The sequence below is a fragment of the Triticum aestivum genome, chromosome 3D, assembly GCF_018294505.1.
Source record: "Triticum aestivum cultivar Chinese Spring chromosome 3D, IWGSC CS RefSeq v2.1, whole genome shotgun sequence".
In the NCBI taxonomy this organism is placed as follows: Eukaryota; Viridiplantae; Streptophyta; class Magnoliopsida; order Poales; family Poaceae; genus Triticum; species Triticum aestivum.
In genome coordinates this window covers 56209965-56232134 of record NC_057802.1, presented here as the reverse complement: position 1 = coordinate 56232134, position 22170 = coordinate 56209965, and the positions used below count along the sequence as shown (strand labels likewise).

Sequence of the window (22170 nt, the reverse complement as noted above, 5' to 3'; positions counted from 1 at the left end):
AATCTCCATAGCTGCTACATAGCCTCTCGGAACTATCTCCAAACATAGCTCACGAAGGTCTTCTGCTAACTCCTTGGGTAACTCTCCAGTCATGAGTGTATTGACATGACTCTTGCGGCTCGACGCATCGGCTACTACGTTAGCCTTTCCGGGATGATAATGCAATCTCATATCATAATCCTTAATGAGTTGCAACCATCTCCTCTGCCTGAGATTCAACTCCTTCTGCGTGAAGATATACTTCAAACTCTTGTGATCCGTGTATACCTCACAATGGTTTCCGATGAGAAAATGTCTCCAAGTCTTCAATGCATGCACTACGGCTGCTAACTCCAAATCATGCACAGCATAATTCAACTCATGGGGTTTAAACTGTCGTGAGGCATATGAAACAACTCTTCCCTCCTGCATAAGCACGGCTTCAAGTCCTCGATGAGAAGCGTCGCAATATACTTCATAATCCTTGCGTTGATCTGGCAGAATCAACACTGGTGATGTAACCAAGCGTTTCTTCAACTCCTGAAAACTAGCCTCACATTCCTCAGTCCATTTGAACTTGGTGTCCTTCTTTTAGCAACTCCATCATAGGCTTTGCAATCTTCGAGAAATTCTCAATGAACCTCCGGTAGTATCCTGCGAGTCCAAGAAAACTCCGGATCTCTCCAACTGACGTGGGTGCTTCCCAATTTGTCACCGTGACAACTTTGGTGGGGTCTACCGCTATTCCTTCTCCAGATATAACATGTCCAAGGAATCCAACTTCATTCAACCAAAACTCACACTTGCTGAACTTGGCGTATAGCTGATGTTCTCTGAGCTTCCCAAGTACTAAACGAAAATGCTCTTTATGCTCCTCTTCATTCTTCGAGTAGACCAGAATATCATCAATGAACACCACGACGAACTTATCCAAAAACTCCATAAACACCTTGTTCATCATGTTAATAAAATAGGCAGGTGCGTTAGCCAGGCCGAATGACATAACGGTTTACTCATATAGCCCGTACCTCGTGGTAAAAGCTGTCTTAGATATATCCTGCTCTTGAATCTTTGGCTGGTGGTACCCTGATCGCACATCGATCTTGCAAAACACCTTAGCTCCTTGCAGCTGGTCAAACAAATCATTGATCATCGGCAGTGGGTACTTGTTCTTGATCGTTACTTCATTCAATCCTCGATAATCAACAACCATCCTTAACGATCCATCCTTCTTCTCCACTAGAAGCACTGGCGATCCCCAAGGTGACGAACTTGGGCGAATATAACCTTTATCCAGTAACTCCTTAATCTGCTTCTTAATTTCCTCCAAATCCTTTGTGGGCATTCTGTATGGTCTCTTAGATATTGGCCATGTGCCTGGCAAAAGCTCAATCAAAAACTCAATGTCTCTATCCGGTGGCATGCCTGGCAACTCTTCTGGAAATACGTCCGGGAGATCCTTCACCACTGGTACTTCCTCATGTACAACTCCTGATAAGGAATTTACTTGAGTCCTATTCGGTACATGCCGGGATACATACTTGATCCTTCTTCCTTCTGGGGTGGTGAGCAAAATAGTCTTACTGGCGCAATCGATGTTTCCTCCATACATCGATAGCCAATCCACACCCAGAATCACATCCAAACCTTGCGATTCCAAAATTATTAGATCTAAGGGGAAAACATGCCTACATATGGTCAATGGCATCTGAAAACATCCTTGGCTTGCCATATACTCTGCTCCTGGCGAGCTTACTAACATAGGTGTACTAAGAACTTTGGTGGGCAGTTTATACTTATCCACAAATCCCCTTGATATGTATGAATGCGATGCACGAGTATCGAAAAGTACGACTGCAGTAAATGACTTAACCAAAAACTTACCTATTACTGCATCTGGTTGGGCTTCAACCTCCTCCACGTTAACGTGGTTCACCTGTCCCCTGTTGAAAGGGTTGGGGTTCTTCCCATATTTATAGGCTTTGTATACCAATTTGGGATGAAATGAAGAATAACCTTCGTGTATATGTGACACCATGGTATCGATTGATGCGGGTAAGACGCCCCGCTCCCTCCACATATCATTCGAATTATAGAGTCTCTTGAGCTCATTAATCAATTGAAGAAAAACTACTATGAAATCTCCTAAGAAAAGTGACGTTGTGATTACTTCTAGATCCAATGAAAACTTTCGAGATAATACAAAAAGTGGTCATCATTTCTTCCTCTTGGTAAGTTGGCTGGTTTCTTCCCATTCTTTCTTCTTTCCACTAATCTAATGGTTTCATTCTCCCATCGAGAGGTTATGATACTAGCAAGAGTCCTATTCTTCTCCTCTCGATCCTACCTTGGGTTATGTTTGACAGGGATGGTTAGTGAACTTCTATTGGTTTCAAAGGAGGATAGAGATCCATTGGGGAAGGCTCGAAAGGTTATTCGATATCAAAGGTTGACCCTCGACGCGCCGCAACCACTATTTTGACTCCTTTTATGCAATTATGAATGAAACTTTCTCGATTCCAATGCAACTTATCCTTTTGGAGTTGACGTAACAAACTACGCGAGCCTCCCGGTGAAGCCAACAGAAATCCTATCCGAATACTAAAAATAAAAGGCAATTTCATTATGGTGGTATACCAGGCGCCAGTTCTGGAACTTCCAGTTCCAATCGGAGCATATAGATCCATAAATGGATTTGTATGCATAGCCACTTCAGTCGTGCTCCTCGTTTCTCGAATGGAAAAAAGTCTCTTCTTTCTGGGGACATGCTAAACCAGAAATTCTTATGTTCGTGATTCTTCATCCACCGATGCAGAAAATCTTCCAGTTTTCCGTTCTCATATGAGGCAGGAAAGTTTATGGGCAACAGGTCGGCACGAAGTGATTCATCATGTTCAAACATGAACCTTTTGCTCGTTGGGGACAGTTTATAAATCATCAAATTCCCACAAATGGAATGAGAAGTGGGTCCATGTAAATGATCGAGACCTCGCAAAAAACAACGTTCCTTCCCCATATGGAGTTCGGGACCCAAGCGCAATCGTTGAGTGAACTGTATCTTATTCGTATTAGTTGACCTAAGCTGCACCATTATTGCAGGGGTGGGGCTCGGCCTCCGAACCGTACGTGGGATGAGTTTCTGCCTCATACAGCTCGGGCCGAAGACCGGGGAAGTTGAGGAGAGATGAGGAGACCCAACTGCTGCCGGTCGGGACAGACAGGAAAGGGGGCGGGGATAAGCTTGTGAAGAAGCAAGCTTATTGCCCCACCCCCCAAAAACAAACCGACCCAGCAAGAAAACGTATGCGCAGGCGCAACAAAGCGTTCATCCCTTGCTTGCTGCTTCGCATTCTTTCTATTCCATCCCAGTCCATTCCGGGATAGGCGGCTAATATAATATGTGCGGTAGTCGTCGTCTGACCAATCGGCTCGGACACCAGACCACTTGTGCCCGCCCATTCCGTCTTGTCCTAAATGGAATGGCTCTCTTAGTTACGCTGTGCCCCGACCCGAGTCCCCACGTCCGCTTTTATCCCCCCGCAACCCGGCCAACACAACATTAGGGCCGTCCCCCGCATTCTATGCTGACCCGGGCCGGGGCTCGCTTTTTGGGAAGCCCGTTCCCACCGTGCTCACGGCCCGACTGCCTGCCAGCGGTAGTGGGAATTCTCCCGTTCCCTAGTCAAAAAAGGGTTGGTTGGATGCGGGATCTACTCCACGAGGAGCGGTACGGACGTAGATGATATCATAACGACCTCTCTTTGCGTACCGCTAGGGATACTTAATGCCACTTTGCCAACTGGCATTACCTGCGCTTTCTCTCAGTGTGGTCAGCACTAGGTGTTTCCGAGCAGCGAGGCTTACACCCATTCGCATTAATTCATCCAAAGTCCCTTACCCTTATGCACGAATTTTGGAATAAGCCATCTTCCTATCAAGGTTTAGGAGTCAACTGAGCATCTCAGCGGCGGGATTGCATACCCGGATCGAATCAGAGTCCATGCTGCCCGCCCTAAACAAATAGAATAGGAGGTGTGGGCCACAGGTCGCACATAAGCCATCGGGTCGCACGACAGAAGTACACCCAACATAAAGATGCACACTCCTCCATGTGAAATAGAAAGATTCGTCTTCACTTTTTTTAGTAGTCGTGACCAACAGCCATCAGCTGTCGGCTTGTTGGTAAGGCGAGAGCTTCAAGCCCGCTTTCTGGTGGCACACCCCCCAAACAAGCACCACTCGACGAGGGGGGGGGGGCGGGGAAAGCTACAGGCCCAAAACCTTCGACCCTTCTTTCTATATGGGGGTGCCCGGGGCACCTCATCTTGTCATTTTGTTGCTCATTCCCCTTAGGCCGAAGTGTTTGGCCTTTACTTCGGAGCGCCCGCTCACGCTTCGCTGACCTATCGCGTGGTAAGGAGAAGAGAGTACGAAAGAATTGTAAAGAGAGCAAACCGCAGAAAGATTCTAAATATGACAAGTCCCCCATGGATTCAATAATAAGGAAATGAAGAACGGGAACGAAACGAAATAAAGCATTTCTAGCGGATGAGCTTCTCTCCATTTTGTCTGGTAATAGAATAGGGCGGCTTGCTTTGACCAACACTCCACTTTTTGCTCTGTCCATGGAGCGTATGAATTTCCTTAAATGTAGATAGACCAAAAAAGGGAATAAAGGGATGGGAATACGAATTATAGTACCATTGGAAGAAGAGGCACCAGTGGGAACATCTCTACTGACGAACCATTTCAATAGTACGGGTGCTGCCGTGCCACGGGGCACGACCATGGAAGTAATGAAAAAGAAGAAGTTCTGTAGTTGGACCATCTGCTCTATCCGTTTGATTTGAGCTTCTCCAGAGAAGATGAGATGCTAAAAATGAAAGTGTTCGCAACGCATACCGAAAAAGGGTACCTATGTTTCCGACCATTAATGACTAGTTCGAAGACCAGGAGTAGGGGCACGTGCCAAGAAAGATTTGTTACTTTCCCTATGGTTTTCGAATGTTTTCAATAAAACCTTCTCGTAGAAGTATTTTCACAAAGTTTTTGGTAATATTAGTAGATGCTATTCGAACCCTTCCTTTTATTAAGATTCGAATTCTTATTCTTATTATTATCTAATTATTCTTTTTTCATGTATATGCGTCAGACACAATCTACTAATTGATCTATATTCTGATACCCTACTATATCATAGTCACTACTACTAGTATTTGTAATACCTCAGGAGCTCATGAGACTCTTTGAGTGAAATTCATAAGTCTCAATTCCTGAGCGATCGCACCAAAAACTCGAGTTCCTTTTGGATTTCCTTCTTGATCACTGACAATCGTCATCATATCGTATTATCATACCGTTGTCACGTTTGAGTTCTTTACATGTACGTACAATTACAGCTCGTCTTACTTCTGTCTAATCTTTCAAGAGGCATTTTGGGCACTGCTTCTTTGATTACAGCAACAATAACGTCACCAATATGAGCATATCCGTGATTACCAGCTCCTAAGATTCGAATACATATCAATTCGATAGCCCCACTCCGTTGTTATCCACTACATTCAAAAGGGTCTGAGTGAGATGGATCTTGGAAGTCTGGTTTTTGATTGGATAGTGATCTCGGGCACGAGTGGTTGATCTTCGCGGGCCGTGAATGGCCATGGAAAGGAGTATTGATGTCAATATGTTCGATCGAGAAGATTGGACGATGAAAGACGGATCCTTTATGGTTTGAATAATAGGTTGTGGTCTCGATATTGGGCTATGGGCTGATTGCTTTCTGTATGAGCCTCTTCCCGATGTGTACTCATCTTCCAACAAAGAGGAGAAGACATAACCAGAAGAATTGTGAGAAATAAGTCAATTTATCAAGTTGAGGCATTTCGATTTGGATTTCAAATAAGAAAGACAGAAAAAGACTCCTGCGCCCTCGAGAGCATGATCTTTCACTTGCATTTCTTCCTAAAGCTGGCTCGAAGACCTGTCCGGCCTTGATTTTCCTAGTTATTACTCGAGCGCACTGAGGTAACTCTAAACTAAGATCAGGGGAGGGGTAGTAGGTATGCTTCAAACCCTCCGGCACCTTGAATAACGATGGCACTAGATCGGGAAAGATGAATGACCAATGAGGACAGGACAATGGGGGAAGTTGGTAATAGAGAATCCTCCCTTCTTCTTTGCTTTCTTGCCTGAAAAAATCCAAAACTAACCATTGGAACCTCATGGGCTACCGAGTTAGGAGATTCATTTTATTTATTAGTTTACTTTTTTTACTAAGTTATTCTAAAAGATAAGAGCTAACCGACCATCCTGATTGAATGTTTGAGTACTCGGAGTCTCTCGTAAGTATGGAAAGAAAGTCTCTTCTTTCCACAACTCCTAAATTTCCCATCAACCTATCCAATCTAATTCCAGACAGAGTCAGTAGACCTTACTTTAGTGTAGGTAGTGTCAGATAATTAGGAAGTCTTGATAGTCTTTCGTATAATCTCTTCTTCAATCCTAGGAGCAAAAAAGGAATGTCCTTTAGGGACCTTTGGATACCAAGATTTCCGACCTCTTACTTTCGTAGTAATGAATTGCGGAATAGAATCGATTATGAAATTCATAAGTATATATCCCTCATCCCTATTGGTATCGGTTTGGGCCACTACCCAGAACCCTTCCAGAGCCCTATTTTTAAGAAGAAATTGACAGTATTTTTTTGAACTAGAACTATGGTAAAATCCAGTATCGACAGGCCTAGTTCTTTTCCTTTGCTTATGCAGGGCAAGAATTTGTCGAGTTCAATCAGTACAATAAGAAATCCTAAGTATTTTTTTGGTCAGGCGACACCCAGATTTGAACTGGGGATAAAGGATTTGCAGTCCCCTGCCTTACCGCTTGGCCATGCCGCCAAATCCGATCCAAAATCGAGCAAAATCTTATTCATCCTCATTATTTTATTAATTTTTATTCATAGGAGGGGATTATTAAACCCTTTTTGATTTTTTTAGATCGTTGAATCCCTTTGTACTTATCCCTTTCCAATCCCTTTTAATAAATTCATTCCTGTTTTTTACTGGACCCAGTTTTATTCTCTTCGATTGATTGTATCTCAAAACACACATTGCTTAAATACCTTCTCTTTCTATTGAAAAGAGAAAGGATTTCCAGTCACAGACTGCCAAATTTAGGAAAAATTGCAAGATATACCAAGTACCCATCACAAACTCTTATCCCTCGCATTACATTATTTGCCATTTGCCTCTCGTTTTCCTCTCCCCCACTTCACCCTTGCCGTTTTAGTCGCCCTCTTTTTTCGTTCGCTTTTTCTTTCGCTTGCTTCTTGTTTGCTTGTGTGTTCGATTGCTTGCTTGTCACGATGGCTCAAGACAATACTAAATTGTGTGACTTTGCCAACACCAACAACAATGATTTTCTTAGCACTCCGATTGCTCCTCTTACCGATGCTGAATCTTGTGAAATTAATGCTGCTTTGCTGAATCTTGTCATGAAAGATCAATTCGCCGGCCTTCCTAGTGAAGATGCCGCTACCCATCTAAATAGCTTTGTTAATTTGTGCGATATGCAAAAGAAGAAAGATGTGGACAATGATATTGTTAAATTGAAGCTGTTTCCATTTTTGCTTAGAGATCGTGCTAAAACTTGGTTTTCGTCTTTGCCTAAAAATAGTATTGATTCATGGAATAAGTGCAAAGATGCTTTTATCTCTAAATATTTTCCTCCCGCTAAGATTATCTCTCTTAGAAACGATATTATGAATTTTAAGCAACTTGATCATGAACATGTTGCACAAGCTTGGGAGAGGATGAAATTAATGATACGTAATTGCCCAACAAATGGTTTGAATTTATGGATGATTATACAAAAATTTTATGCCGGATTGAATTTTGCTTCTAGAAATCTTTTAGATTCGGCCGCGGGAGGCACTTTTATGGAAATCACTTTAGGAGAAGCTACTAAACTCCTAGATAATATTATGGTTAATTATTCTCAATGGCACACCGAAAGATCTACTAGTAAAAAGGTGCATGTAATTGAAGAGATTAATGTTTTGAGTGGAAAGATGGATGAACTTACGAAATTGTTTGCTAATAAGAGTGTTTTTTATCATCCTAATAATATGCCTTTGTCTAATTTGATTGAGAATAATAATGAATCTATGGATGTAAATTTTGCTGGCAGGAACAATTTTGGTAACAACGCTTATAGAGGAAATTTTAATCCTAGGCCGTATCCTAGTAATTCCTCTAATAATTATGGTAATTCCTACAACAACTCTTATGGAAATTTTAATAAGATGCCCTCTGATTTTGAGACTAGCGTTAAAGAATTTATGATTTCTCAAAAGAATTTCAATGCTTTGCTTGAAGAAAAATTGCCTAAGATTGATGAGTTGGCTAGGAACGTGGATAGAGTTTCTCTTGATGTTGATTCTTTGAAACTTAGATCTATTCCACCTAAGCATGATATCAATGAGTCTCTCAAGGCTATGAGAATCTCCATTGATGAGTGCAAACAAAGAACCGCTAGGATGCGTGCTAAAAAGGATTGCTTTGTGAAAGCGTGTTCTTCTAGTTTTCATGATAATAAGGATGAATATCTAAAAGTTATTGATGTGTCCCCTATTAAATCTTTGTTTTGAAATATGAACCTTGATAATGATGGGACTGGAGATGAGTCAACTTTAGTTAAAAGGCGTCCCAATGATTCGGAGTTTTTAGATCTTGATGCAAAAATTGGTAAAAGTGGGATTGAAGAGGTCAAAACTGTACATAGCAATGAACCCACTATTTTGGATTTCAAGGAATTTAATTATGATAATTGTTCTTTAATAGATTGTATTTTCTTGTTGCAATCCATGCTAAATTCTCCACATGCTTATAGTCAAAATAAGGCTTTTACCAAACATATCGCTGACGCCTTAATGCAATCTTATGAAGAAAAACTTGAATTGGAAGTTTCTATCCCTAGAAAACTTTATGATGAGTGGGAACCTACTATTAAAATTAAAATTAAAGATCATGAATGCTTTGCTTTGTGTGATTTGGGTGCTAGTGTTTCCACGATTTCAAAAACTATGTGTGATTTGCTAGGTTTCCGTGATTTTGATGATTGTTCTTTAAACTTGCACCTTGTGGATTCCACCATTAAGAAACCTATGGGAAGAATTAATGATGTTCTTATTGTTCCAAATAGGAATTATGTGCCCGTAGATTTCATTGTCCTTGATATAGATTGCAATCCTTCATGTCCTATTATTCTTGGTAGACATTTCCTTAGAATGATTGTCGCAATCATTGATATGAAGGAAGGGAATATTAGATTCCAATTTCCGTTAAGGAAAGGCATGGAACACTTTCCTAGAAAGAGAATTAAATTCCCTTATGAATCTATTATGAGAGCTACTTATGGATTGCATACCAAAGATGATAATACCTAGATCTATCCTTGCTTTTATGCCTAGCTAGGGGCGTTAAACGATAGCGCTTGTTGGGAGGCAACCCAATTTTATTTTATTTTCTTGATATTTATTTAGCCTTTGGTTAGATGTGGTTTTATGTTTTAATTAGTGTGTAGCGACCAGACCTCAAACAGTCTGATCTCTATGCATCAGTGTCATCCCTGGATCGGTAATGCTGACACGGACAGTACTTGAAGGATTTATAACAGAGTAGCAATCACACACTTATTACAACGAATGTCTCAAAAGAGAACATATTACAATAAATATGGCTTAAGGGCATCTAATACGATAACAGCGGAAGGCTTGGAAGATAAAGTGAGTCCATCAACTCCAACGGCATCACTGAGTGAAAGACCACAACCTAAGGCTCCTTACTCGTCGTCTGAAAAGTCTGCAACATGATACGCTGCAGCCTGAAAACGGGCCAGCACATGGAATATGCTAGCAAGGCAACACAAAAGAGTAATGAACAAAATAAAGCTATCACTACATGCATATATGGCTGGTGGAGGCTGTATGGTAAATAGGTTTTGCAAAAAGCCAATTTTTCCCTACAACAAAGGAATATATTTTATTTAACTACAAAGTAGGTTGAAAACATTGAGAATGGTAAACCCCATCTCAATCACAATTAAAAGGTAATTAATAACCCAATCAAATTTATATTAAGACTGATGAGATCCACACGATAATCCAAGAACGAGATACTCAAGATGTCCATAACCGGGGACACGGCTAACCATGATTAGTTTGTACACTCTGCAGAGGTTTGCGCACTTTTCCCCACAAGACTCGATCTCCACCATTGGATTTCTCACACTACAAGGTGTTTGAGAAACGGACGACCGAGACACAGTCTTTCCGAAGAGGTCCCCTTAACCGATAGATAGGCCCGTACACCAACAATCCCCTACATCTGCTAGCCCATCATGGAAAGGTTTCCCACAACTTACTCAACTATGCTAGAGCCCATAATGGCATGTGGCTGCACACGGAAGTTTCCAGCATGAATAATCTTATGATCCCTTTTAGCCTGGGTGGCAGTCCATAGGAGAATCACACGGTACCCCGGGATTTCAAAAAATACAGGCAACACTGGATTCCCCAGGTGCCTCAATCCACCCAGATGTGTATTAAATTTGTGACCTTAAGTTGAACCATTAAGTAACAATCTCACATCTGTCATGAATACACTCAAACCCAACACACGTCTACGAGCATAGCATAGCAATATAAGCAACGTAGAAGTAACTCCCATAGGTTTGATAATAAACAGGTGAATAGGTACTACCTCAACTACTTCTCGAACCCACAATTTAATCAGATCCTAACCATGCAATTGTTTGAGGATTGATCTAATGCAATAAAACTGGGTAGTAAAGAGGTATGATCAAAGTGTTACTTTCCTTGCTGATGATCCGTGAAACCTAGAGTCTCGTAGTAGCACGCTTCGCACTCCGGGTACTCTATCGCAAACAAACAAGCATACAATAAGCAATCAAGCAAGGGCATGGGTAAAACTCAAATAAGAGTTCTAACCAGAAAGTTCAACTTAAGAACTCCGGTTTGCAAAAAGAATCAAATCAAACGAAACAACGAAACTCAAACTGCAAAAGAAACAAGCTTCATTTACTAATCTGGACTAAAGTCAAATTTTACAGTAGCAAAAACTTGTTTAAGTTGATTAAACAGAAAGAGGGCTTCGAGACGAAACTCTAGGCACTTGAATCGCCTGATTCCGATAAACGAGCGAAAAGATAAACTAAAAGGAAAATCGGATCAGAAATCGCGATAAAAAATAATCGCAGAAAATCCGAGAAAAAGAAAAACTGACGAACAGACTAACGAACGAACGTTTGCTGTCTGCGGCTAAACGGTGAAAACCGTTCATTAAAACGAACGAATGAACGGGCGTTCGCGAAATAACTAAACCGAAAAAATGATCTAAAAAAACGCATCGATGGCCGCATCGTTAGCTTGGAAGGCTAGGGGTTATTGTCGACGTTGGTTTATTTAATATCACTAAAGAATAATGTTTTATTTAAAACATTTTTTTCTTTTTAGAAAATTAAAAAAACCGATCGGTTTTCTTGCGAAAACCGAGGCGGCAGCGGCGACTACCTCCGGCGAGGTCCGGCGAACGGTGACGGCGGCTCCGGCGACGGGGTCGGGCAGCGACGGGCGGCGGGGCGGCGGCAGCGGCGACGGCGGCGGCGGCGGGGCGGCCGCGGCGGCTAGGGTTTCGGTGGCGGCGGGCTGATGGGCTGCGGGGCTCGCCTCGGCGGCTTATAAAGCCTCCCCCAGGCGGAGTCCCGGGCGGATACGGCCCAAAGTCGGTTTCCCTTTTTTTTAAATTATTCCGCGCGAAAAATGAATAAAGAAATACTAAACAGACTCAAAAATCCTGAAATAAATTTTCCCCGTCCTCTAAAAATCTACCGGACAAGGTGAACATTTATTTAGGACTTTAATGCAATTTCGAAAAACGCATATTTTTCCTAATTCAAATAAAATAGCGATAAAATTCTGAATAAAATTCTTATTTGATTTTAATATTAAATCTCCAATATTTCTTTATTTTGAGGAAGTCATTTTATCCTCTCTATTTTATTTTTATAAAAGAAATATTTGAAGAGAAAATAATTAAAATCAAACGATCCTCTTTTCAAAATTTGAGAAAAACTCAAATATGAAAATCGCGAAATTCCCAACTCTCTCCGTGGGTCCTTGAGTTGCGTAGAATTACTAGGATCAAGCCAAAATGCAATAAAATATGATATGCAATGATGATCTAATGCATAACATTCCAAACTGAAAATTTGGGATGTTACATAGTGTTTGTGCCAAGTAGAACCTATAGGATCTTCTTGGATGATAGTTATTTGATCTTGCTGAAAAAGTCAGAAACTTTCTGTTCAAGAAAACAATTGTTAAAAATCACCAGAGCATGATAAAATACTGATTCCAATTGCAGTATATCAATAAAAAAATTATCTAGGTCATCCTATTTTGGTAGATTTTTCTGAGTTACAGAAGTTTGCGTTAGATACAGATTACTACAGACTGTTCTGTTTTTGACAGAATCTGTTTTTCGTGTGTTATTTGCTTATTTTGATGAATCTATGGATAGTAATGGAGCTTATGAACCATAGGGAAGTTGGAATACAGTAGGTTTAACACCAATATAAATAAAGAATGAGTTCACTAGAGTACCTTAAAGTGGTGGTTTGTTTTATTTCGCTAACGGAGCTCATGAGATTTTCTGTTGAGTTTTGTGTTGTGAAGTTTTCAAGTTTTGGGTAAAGATTTGATGGATTATGGAACAAGGAGTGGCAAGAGCCTAAGATTGGGTATGCCCAAGGCACCCCAAGGTAAAATCCAAGGACAACCAAAAAGCCTAAGCTTGGGGATGCCCCGGAAGGCATCCCCTCTTTCGTCTTCGTCCATCGGTAACTTTACTTGGAGCTATATTTTTATTCACCACATGATATGTGTTTTGCTTGGAGTGTCTTGTATGATTAGAGTCTTTGTTTTTTAGTTTTCCACAATCACCCTTGCTGTACACACCTTTTGGGAGAGACACACATTAATCGGAATTTATAAGAATACTCTATGTGCTTCACTTATATCTTTTGAGCTGAAATTTTTGCTCTATGTGCTTCACTTATATCTTTTTGAGCATGGTGGTGGTTTTATTTTATAGAAATTATTGATCTCTAATGCTTCACTTATATTATTTTGAGAGTCCTTTAGAACAGCATGGTAATTTGCTTTGGTTATAAATTTAGTCCCAATATGATAGGCATCCAAGATAAAAACTTTAAAGTGCATTGAATACTAAGACAAGTTTGATACTTGATAATTGTTTTGAGATATGAAGATGGTGATATTAGAGTCATGCTAGTTGAGTAGTTGTGAATTTGAGAAATAATTGTGTTAAAGTTCGTGATTCCCGTAGCATGCACGTATGGTGAACCGTTATGTGATGAAGTTGGAGCATGATTTATTTATTGATTGTCTTCCTTATGAGTGCCGGTCGGGGACGAGCGATGGTCTTTTCCTACCAATCTATCCCCCTAGGAGCATGCGCGTAGTACTTCGTTTTGATAACTAATAGATTTTTGCAATAAGTATGTGAGTTCTTTATGACTAATGTTGAGTCCATGGATTATACGCACTCTCACCCTTCCACCATTGCTAGCCTCTCTAGTATCGCGCAACTTTCGCCGGTACCATACACCCACCATTACCTTCCTCAAAAAAGCCACCATACGTACCTATTATGGCATTTCCATTGCCATTCCAAGATATATTGCCATGCAACTTACCACCGTTCCGTTTACTATGGCACGCTTCATCATTGTCATATTGCTTTGCATGATCATGTAGTTGACATCGTATTTGTGGCAAAGCCACCGTTCATAATTATCTTACATGTCACTCTTGATTCATTGCACATCCCAGTACACCGCCGGAGGCATTCACATAGAGTCATATTTTGTTCTAAGTATTGAGTTGTAATTCTTGAGTTGTAAGTAAATAAAAGTGTGATGATCATCATTATTAGAGCATTGTCCCAAGTGAGGAAAGGATGGTGGAGACTATGATTCCCCCACAAGTCGGGATGAGACTCCGGATGAAAAAAAGAAGAAAGAAGAAAAAAGAGGCCATAAAAAAAGGAGAAAAAGGCCCAAATAAAAAAAAGAGAGAAAAAGAGAGAAGGGACAATGTTACTATCTTTTTACCACACTTGTGCTTCAAAGTAGCACCATGATCTTCATAATAGAGAGTCTCCTATGTTGTCACTTTCATATATTAGTGGGAATTTTACATTATAGAACTTGGCTTGTATATTCCAATGATGGGCATCCTCAAAAATGCCCTAGGTCTTCGTGAGCAAGCGAGTTGGATGCACACCCACTTAGTTTCTTTTGTTGAGCTTTCATACACTTATAGCTCTAGTGCATCCGTTGCATGGCAATCCCTACTCACTCACATTGATATCTATTAATGGGCATCTCCATAGCCCGTTGATATGCCTAGTTGATGTGAGACTATCTTCTCCTTTTTGTCTTCTCCACAACCACCATTCTATTCCACATATAGTGCTATGTCCATGGCTCACGCTCATGTATTGCGTGAAGATTGAAAAAGTTTGAGAACATCAAAAGTATGAAACAATTGCTTGGCTTGTCATCAGGGTTGTGCATGATTTAAATACTTTGTGTGGTGTAGATAGAGCATATCTAGACTATATGATTTTGTAGGGATAACTTTCTTTGGCCATGTTATTTTGAGAAGACATGATTGCTTTGTTAGTATGCTTGAAGTATTATTATTATCATGTCAATATTAAACTTTTATCTTGAATCTTTCGGATCTGAACATTCATGCCACAATAAAGAAAATTACATTGAAGAATATGCTAGGAAGCATTCCACATCAAAAAATTTGTTACTGGCCCCGGCAGGCGCTGTCGGGGCACTTTGGGCACCTGCTTCTGGGGGTGGCCTGGCCCCTTGCCGGGCTCGCCTATCCGGTAAGGGAGGCCCTTCTCTTGGCGATATCTTGGTCCTCTGGCTTGGCCTTAGTCTCCCTGAGATGCATGTTCGTTCTTCGAATCTCTTGATCCTTCGAACTCTGACTTGGACTGGTACTTCAACCTTGCTCTTGCGCCTGTGCACAGTCTGGGCAACAGACCCAGGGTTTGTTGCACCGACATTTTCCAGCAATGCAAGCACTACAAGGACGATCTTTGGCAAAATACACATTGGTTAGTCCAAGGATGTGCTCCCCTTTAAGAGAGCTTGTAAATTTCTCATGCCAACATGGGCTAGCCGTCGGTGTCATAGCCACCCCACGTCGGCCTTGGCCATTAGGCATGTTGCAAGATGAGTTTTCTCTTTTGAGAAATCAACCATGTAAAGGTTGTCTTTGTTGGGGAACGTAGCATGCAATTTCAAAAAATTTCCTACGATCACGCAAGATCTATCTAGGAGATGCATAGCAACGAGAGGGGGAGAGTGTGTCCACGTACCCTCGTAGACCGAAAGCGGAAACATTAGATTAACGTGGTTGATGTAGTTGAACGTCTTCGCGATTCAACCGATCAAGTACCGGACATACGGCACCTCCGAGTTCAGCACACATTCAGCTTGATGACGTCCCTCGAACTCTTGATCCGGCAAAGTGTCGAGGGCGAGTTTCGTCAGCACGACGGTGTGATGACGGTGATAGTGAAGTGTTCCGCGTAGGGCTTCGCCTAAGCACTACAACAATATGATCGGAGGAGTAAACGGTGGAGGGGGGCACCACACACGGCTAAGAAACAATTGATGTCCTTAGAGGTGCCCCTGCCCCGTATATAAAGGAGGAGAGGGGAGGAGGCCGGCCTAGGCGTGCTCCCAAGTGGGGAGGAGTCCTACTAGGACTACAAGTCCAATTCGGACCCCCTTCCTTTTACCAGAGAGGGAAATGGGAAAGGAGAGGGAGAAGGAGAAGGAAAGGGGGGCCACGCCCCCTCCCCTTGTCCAATTAGGACTCCCCATGGGGGGCGCCACCCCCTTGTGGGCTGCCTTGCCTCTCCCCTATGGCCCATGTGGCCCATTATTTTCCCCGGGGGTTCCGGTAACCTCCCAGTACTCCGATAAATACCCGAAACACTCCGGAACCATTCCGTGTCCGAATACCATCGTCCAATATATCAATCTTTACCTCTCGACCATTTCGAGACTCCTCGTCATGTTCGTGATTTCATCCAGGACTCCGAACAATCTTCGGTCACCAAAACACATAACTCATAATACAAATCGCCATCAAACGTTAAGACACATCTCCGGTCAATAACCAACAGCGGAACCTGGATGCTTATATTGGTTCCTACATATTCTACGAAGATCTTTATCGGTCAAACTGTAATGACAACATATGTCATTCCCTTTGTCATCGGTATGTTACTTGCCCGAAATTCAATCATTGGTATCTTCATACCTAGTTCAATCTCGTTACCGGCAAGTCTCTTTACTCGTTCCGTAATACATCATCCCGTAACTAACTCATTAGTCACATTGCTTGCAAGGCTTATCAGGATGTGTATTACCGAGAGGGCCCAGAGATACCTCTTTGATATTCGAAGTGACAAATCCTAATCTCGATCTATGCCAACCCAACAAACACCTTCGGAGACACCTATAGAGCATCTTTATAATCACCCGGTTACATTGTGACATTTGATAACACACAAGGTGTTCCTCCGGTATTCGGGAGTTGCATAATCTCATAGTCAAATGAATATGTATAAGTCATGAAGAAAGCAATATCAATAAAACTTAACGATCATTATGCTAACCTAATGGATGGGTCGTGTCCATCACATCATTCTCCTAATAATGTGATCCCGTTCATCAATGACAACACATGTCTATGGTTAGGAAACTTAACCATCTTTGATTAACGAGCTAGTCTAGTAGAGGCATACTAGGGACACTGAGTTTTGTCTATGTATCCACACATGTATCAAGTTTCCGGTTAATACAATTCTAGCATGAATAATAAACATTTATCATGAAATAAGGATATATATATATATTAACTTTATTATTGCCTCTAGCGCATATTTCCTTGAGTCTCCCACTTGCACTAGAGTCAATAATCTAGATTACATTGTAATGATTCTAACACCCATGGAGTCTTGGTGTTGATCATGTTTTGCTTGTGGAAGAGGCTTGGTCAATGGGTCTGCAACATTCAGATCCGTATGTATTTTGCAAATCTCTATGTCTCCCTCCTTGACTTGCTCACGGATGGAGTTGAAGCATCTCTTGATGTGTTTGGTTCTCTTGTGAAATCTAGATTCTTTCGCGAAGGCAATTGCTCCAGTATTGTCACAAAAGATTTTCATTGGACCCGATGCACTAGGTATTACACCTAGACCGGATATGAACTCCTTCATTTGCTGCTTCCGAAGCAACTATGTACTCCACTTCACACGTAGATCCTGCCACGACGCTTTGCCTGGAACTGCACCAACTGACAGCTCCACCATTTAATATAAATACGTATCCGGTCTGTGACTTAGAGTCATCCAGATCAGTGTCGAAGCTAGCATTGACGTAACCATTTACGACAAGCTCTTTGTCGCCTCCATAAACGAGAAACATATCCTTAGTCCTTTTCAGGTATTTCAGGATGTTCTTGACCGTTGTCCAGTGATCCACACCTGGATTACTTTGGTACCTCCCTGCTAAACTTGTAGCAAGGCACACATCAGGTCTGGTACACAGCATTGCATACATGATAGAACCTATGGCTGAGCCATAGGGAATGACTTTCATTTTCTCTCTATCTTCTGCAGTGGTCGGGCATTGAGTCTGACTCAACTTCACACCTTGTAACATAGGCAACAACCCTTTCTTTGACTGGTCCATTTTGAACTTCTTCAAAACTTTATCAAGATATGTACTTTGTGAAAGTCCAATTAAGCGTCTTGATCTATCTCTATAGATCTTGATGCCCAATATATAAGCAGCTTCACCGAGGTCTTTCATTGAAAAATTCTTATTCAAGTATCCTTTTATGCTATCCAGAAATTCTATATCATTTATAATCAACAATATGTCATCCACCTATAATATTAGAAATGCTACAGAGCTCCCACTCACTTTCTTGTAAATACAGGCTTCTCCGAAAGTCTGTATAAAACCATATGCTTTGATCACACTATCAAAGCGTATATTCCAACTCCGAGATGCTTGCACCAGTCCATAAATGGATCCCTGGAGTTTGCATACTTTGTTAGCACCTTTAGGATCGAAAAAACCTTCTGGTTGCATCATATACAACTCTTCTTTTAGAAAACCATTAAGGAAGGCAGTTTTGACGTCCATTTGCCAGATTTCATAATCATAAAATGCAGCAATTGCTAACATGATTCGGACAGACTTAAGCATTGCTACGAGTGAGAAGGTCTCATCGTGGTCAACTCCTTGAACTTGTCAAAAACCTTTCGCAACAAGTCGAGCTTTGTAGACAGTAACATTACCATCGGCGTTAATCTTCTTCTTGAAGATCCATTTATTCTCTATGGCTTGCCGATCATCGGGCAAGTCAACCAAAGTCCACACATTGTTCTCATACATGGATCCCATCTCAGATTTCATGGCCTCAAGCCATTTCATGGAACCTGGGCTCATCATCGCTTCCTCATAGTTCGTAGGTTCGTCATGGTCTAGTAACATGACTTCCAGAACAGGATTACCGTACCACTCTGGTGCGGAACGTGCTTTGGTTGACCTACGAGGTTCAGTAGTAACTCGATCTGAAGTTTCATGATCATTATCATTAGCTTCCTCACTAATTGGTGTAGGCATCATGGGAACGGTTTTCTGTGATGAGCTACTTTCCAATTCAAGAGAAGGTACAATTACCTCATCAAGATCTACTTTCCTCCCACTCACTTCTTTCGAGAGAAACTCCTTCTCTAGAAAGGATCCATTCTTAGCAACAAATATCTTGCCTTTGGATCTGTGATAGAAGGTGTACCCAACCGTTTCTTTTGGGTATCCTATGAAGACACACTTCTCCGATTTGGGTTCGAGCTTATTAGGCTGAAGCTTTTTCACATAAGCATCGTAACCCCAAACTTTAAGAAACGACAGCTTAGGTTTCTTGCCAAACCACAGTTCATACGGTGTCATCTCAATGGATTTAGATGGTGCCCTATTTAACGTGAATGCAGCTGTCTCTAATGCATAACCCAAAACAATAGTGGTAAATCAGTAAGAGACATCATAGATTGCACCATATCTAATAAAGTATGGTTACGACGTTCGGACACACCATTACACTATGGTGTTCTAGGTGGCGTGAGTTGCGAAACTATTCCACATTGTTTTAAATGAAGACCAAACTCGTAACTCAAATATTCGCATCCGCGATCAGATCGTAGAAACTTTATTTTCTTGTTACGATGATTTTCCACTTCACTTTGAAATTCTTTGAACTTTTCAAATGTTTCAGACTTGTGTTTCATTAAGTAGATATACACATATCTGCTCAAATCATCTGTGAAGGTCAGAAAATAATGATACCCGCCGTGAGCCTCAACACTCATCGGACCGCATACATCGGTATGTATTATTTCCAATAAGTCAGTAGCTTGCTCCATTGTTCCGCAGAACGGAGTCTTAATCATCTTGCCCATGAGGCATGGTTCGCAAGCATCAAATGATTCGTAATCAAGTGAATCCAAAAGTCCATCTACATGGAGTTTCTTCATACGCTTTACACCAATATGACCTAAACGGCAGTGCCACAAATATGTTGCACTATCATTATCAACTTTGCATCTTTTGGCATCAATATTATGAATATGTGTATACCCACGATCGAGACTCAACAAAAATAGACCACTCTTCAAGGGTGCATGACCATAAAAGATATTACTCATATAAATAGAACAACCATTATTCTCTGATTTAAATGAATAACCGTCTAGCATCAAACAAGATCCAGATATAATGTTCATGCTCAACGCTAGCACCAAATAATAATTATTCAGGTCTAAAACTAATCCCGAAGGTAGATGTAGAGGTAGGGTGCCGACGGAGATCACATCGACCTTGGAACCATTCCCGACGTGCATCGTCACCTCGTCCTTAGCCAATCTTCGTTTAATCCGTAGCCCCTGTTTCGAGTTGCAAATATGAGCAACAGAACTAGTATGAACTACCCAGGCGCTACTGCGAGCATTAGTAAGGTACACATCAATAACATGTATATCAAATATACCTTGGTTCACTTTTCCATCCTTCTTATCTGCCAAATACTTGGGGCAATTCCGCTTCCAGTGTCCAGTCCCTTTGCAGTAGAAGCACTCAATTTCAGGCTTAGGTCCAGACTTGGGCTTCTTCCCGGGAGTGGCAACTTGCTTGCCATTCTTCTTGAAGTTCCCCTTCTTTCCTTTGCCCTTTTTCTTGAAACTAGTGGTCTTGTTAACCATCAACACTTGATGCTCTTTCTTGATTTCTACCTCCGCAGCTTTGAGCATAGCGAAGGGCTCGGGAATTCTCTTATCCATTCCTTGCATATTATAGTTCATCACGAAGCCTTTGTAGCTTGGTGGCAGTGATTGAAGAACTCTGTCAATAACACTATCATCCGGAATATTAACTCCCAACTGAGTGAAGTGGTTATGGTACCCAGACATTCTGAGTATGTGTTCACTGATAGAACTGTTCTCCTCCATTTTGCAGCTATAGAACTTGTTGGAGACTTCATATCTCTCAACTTGCGCATTTGCTTGCAATATTAACTTCAACTCCTGGAACATCTCATATGGCCCATGACATTCAAAACGTCTTTGAAGTCCCGATTCTAAGCCATAGAGCATGGCACACTGAACTATAGAGTAGTCATCAGACTGCGTCTGCCAGACGTTCAAAGCGTCTACATTAGTGGGAGGGGGCTTTTCACCTAGCAGTGCATCAAGGACATAATTCTTCTGTGCAGCAATGAGGATAATCCTCAAGTTACGGACCCAGTCCGTGTAGTTGCTACCATCATCTTTCAACTTTGCTTTCTCTAGGAACGCATTAAAATTCAAGGGAACGGTAGCATAGGCCATTGATCTACAACATAGATATGCAAAAACTATCAGGACTAAGTTCATGATAAATTAAGTTCAAGTAATCACATTACTTAAGAACTCCGACTTAGATAGACATCCCTCGAGTCATCTAAATGATCACGTGATCCATATCAACTGAACCATGTCCGATCATCACGTGATATGGAGTAGTTTTCAATGGTGAACATCTCTATGTTGATCATATCTACTATATGATTCATGTTCAACCTTTCGGTCTCAGTGTTCCGAGGCCATGTCTGTACATGCTAGGCTTGTCAAGTTTAACCTGAGTATTCCGCACGTGCAAAACTGTCTTGCACCCGTTGTATGTGAACATAGACTTATCACACCCGATCATCACGTGGTGTCTCGGCACGCCGAACTGTCGCAACGGTGCATACTCAGGGAGAACACTTATACCTTGAAATTTTAGTGAGGGATCATCTTATAATACTACCGTAGTACTAAGCAAAATAAGATGCATAAAAGATAAACATCACATGCAATCAAAATATGTGACATGATATGGCCATCATCATCTTGTGCCTTTGATCTTCATCCCAAAGCACCGTCATGATCTCCATCGTCACCGGCATGACACCTTGATCTCCATCGTAGCGTCGTGGTTGTCTCGCCAACTATTGCTTCTACAACTATCGCTAACGCATAGTGATAAAGTAAAGCAATTACATGGCGTGTGCATCTCCTACAATAAAGCGACAACCATATGGCTCCTGCCAGTTGCCGATAACTTTTACAAAACATGATCATCTCATACAACAACATATATCACATCATGTCTTGACCATATCACATCACAACATGCCCTACAAAAACAAGTTAGACGCCCTCTACTTTGTTGTTGCAAGTTTTACGTGGCTGCTACAGGCTTCTAGTAAGAACCGTTCTTACCTACGCATCAAAACCACAACGATGTTTCGTCAAATTTGCTGTTTTAACCTTCAACAAGGACCGGCCGCAGTCAAATTCGATTCAACTAAAGTTGGAGAAACAGACACCCGCCAGCCACCTTTATGCAAAACAAGTTGCATGTCTGTCGGTGGAACCGGCCTCATGAACGTAGTCATGTAAGGTT

General features: G+C 41.5%; 1 non-coding gene and 1 pseudogene across 1 annotated transcript; both read right to left on the bottom strand.

Moving 5' to 3' along the window:
- Window positions 1–2220: 2220 nt before the first annotated feature.
- Window positions 2221–4877, bottom strand: LOC123074108 (cytochrome c biogenesis CcmF C-terminal-like mitochondrial protein; annotated as a pseudogene).
- Window positions 4878–6804: 1927 nt separating this feature from the next.
- Window positions 6805–6875, bottom strand: TRNAC-GCA (transfer RNA cysteine (anticodon GCA)). Its single transcript has one exon. It is a non-coding gene; the product is annotated as a tRNA-Cys (tRNA).
- Between the last annotated feature and the right edge of the window lie 15295 nt (window positions 6876–22170).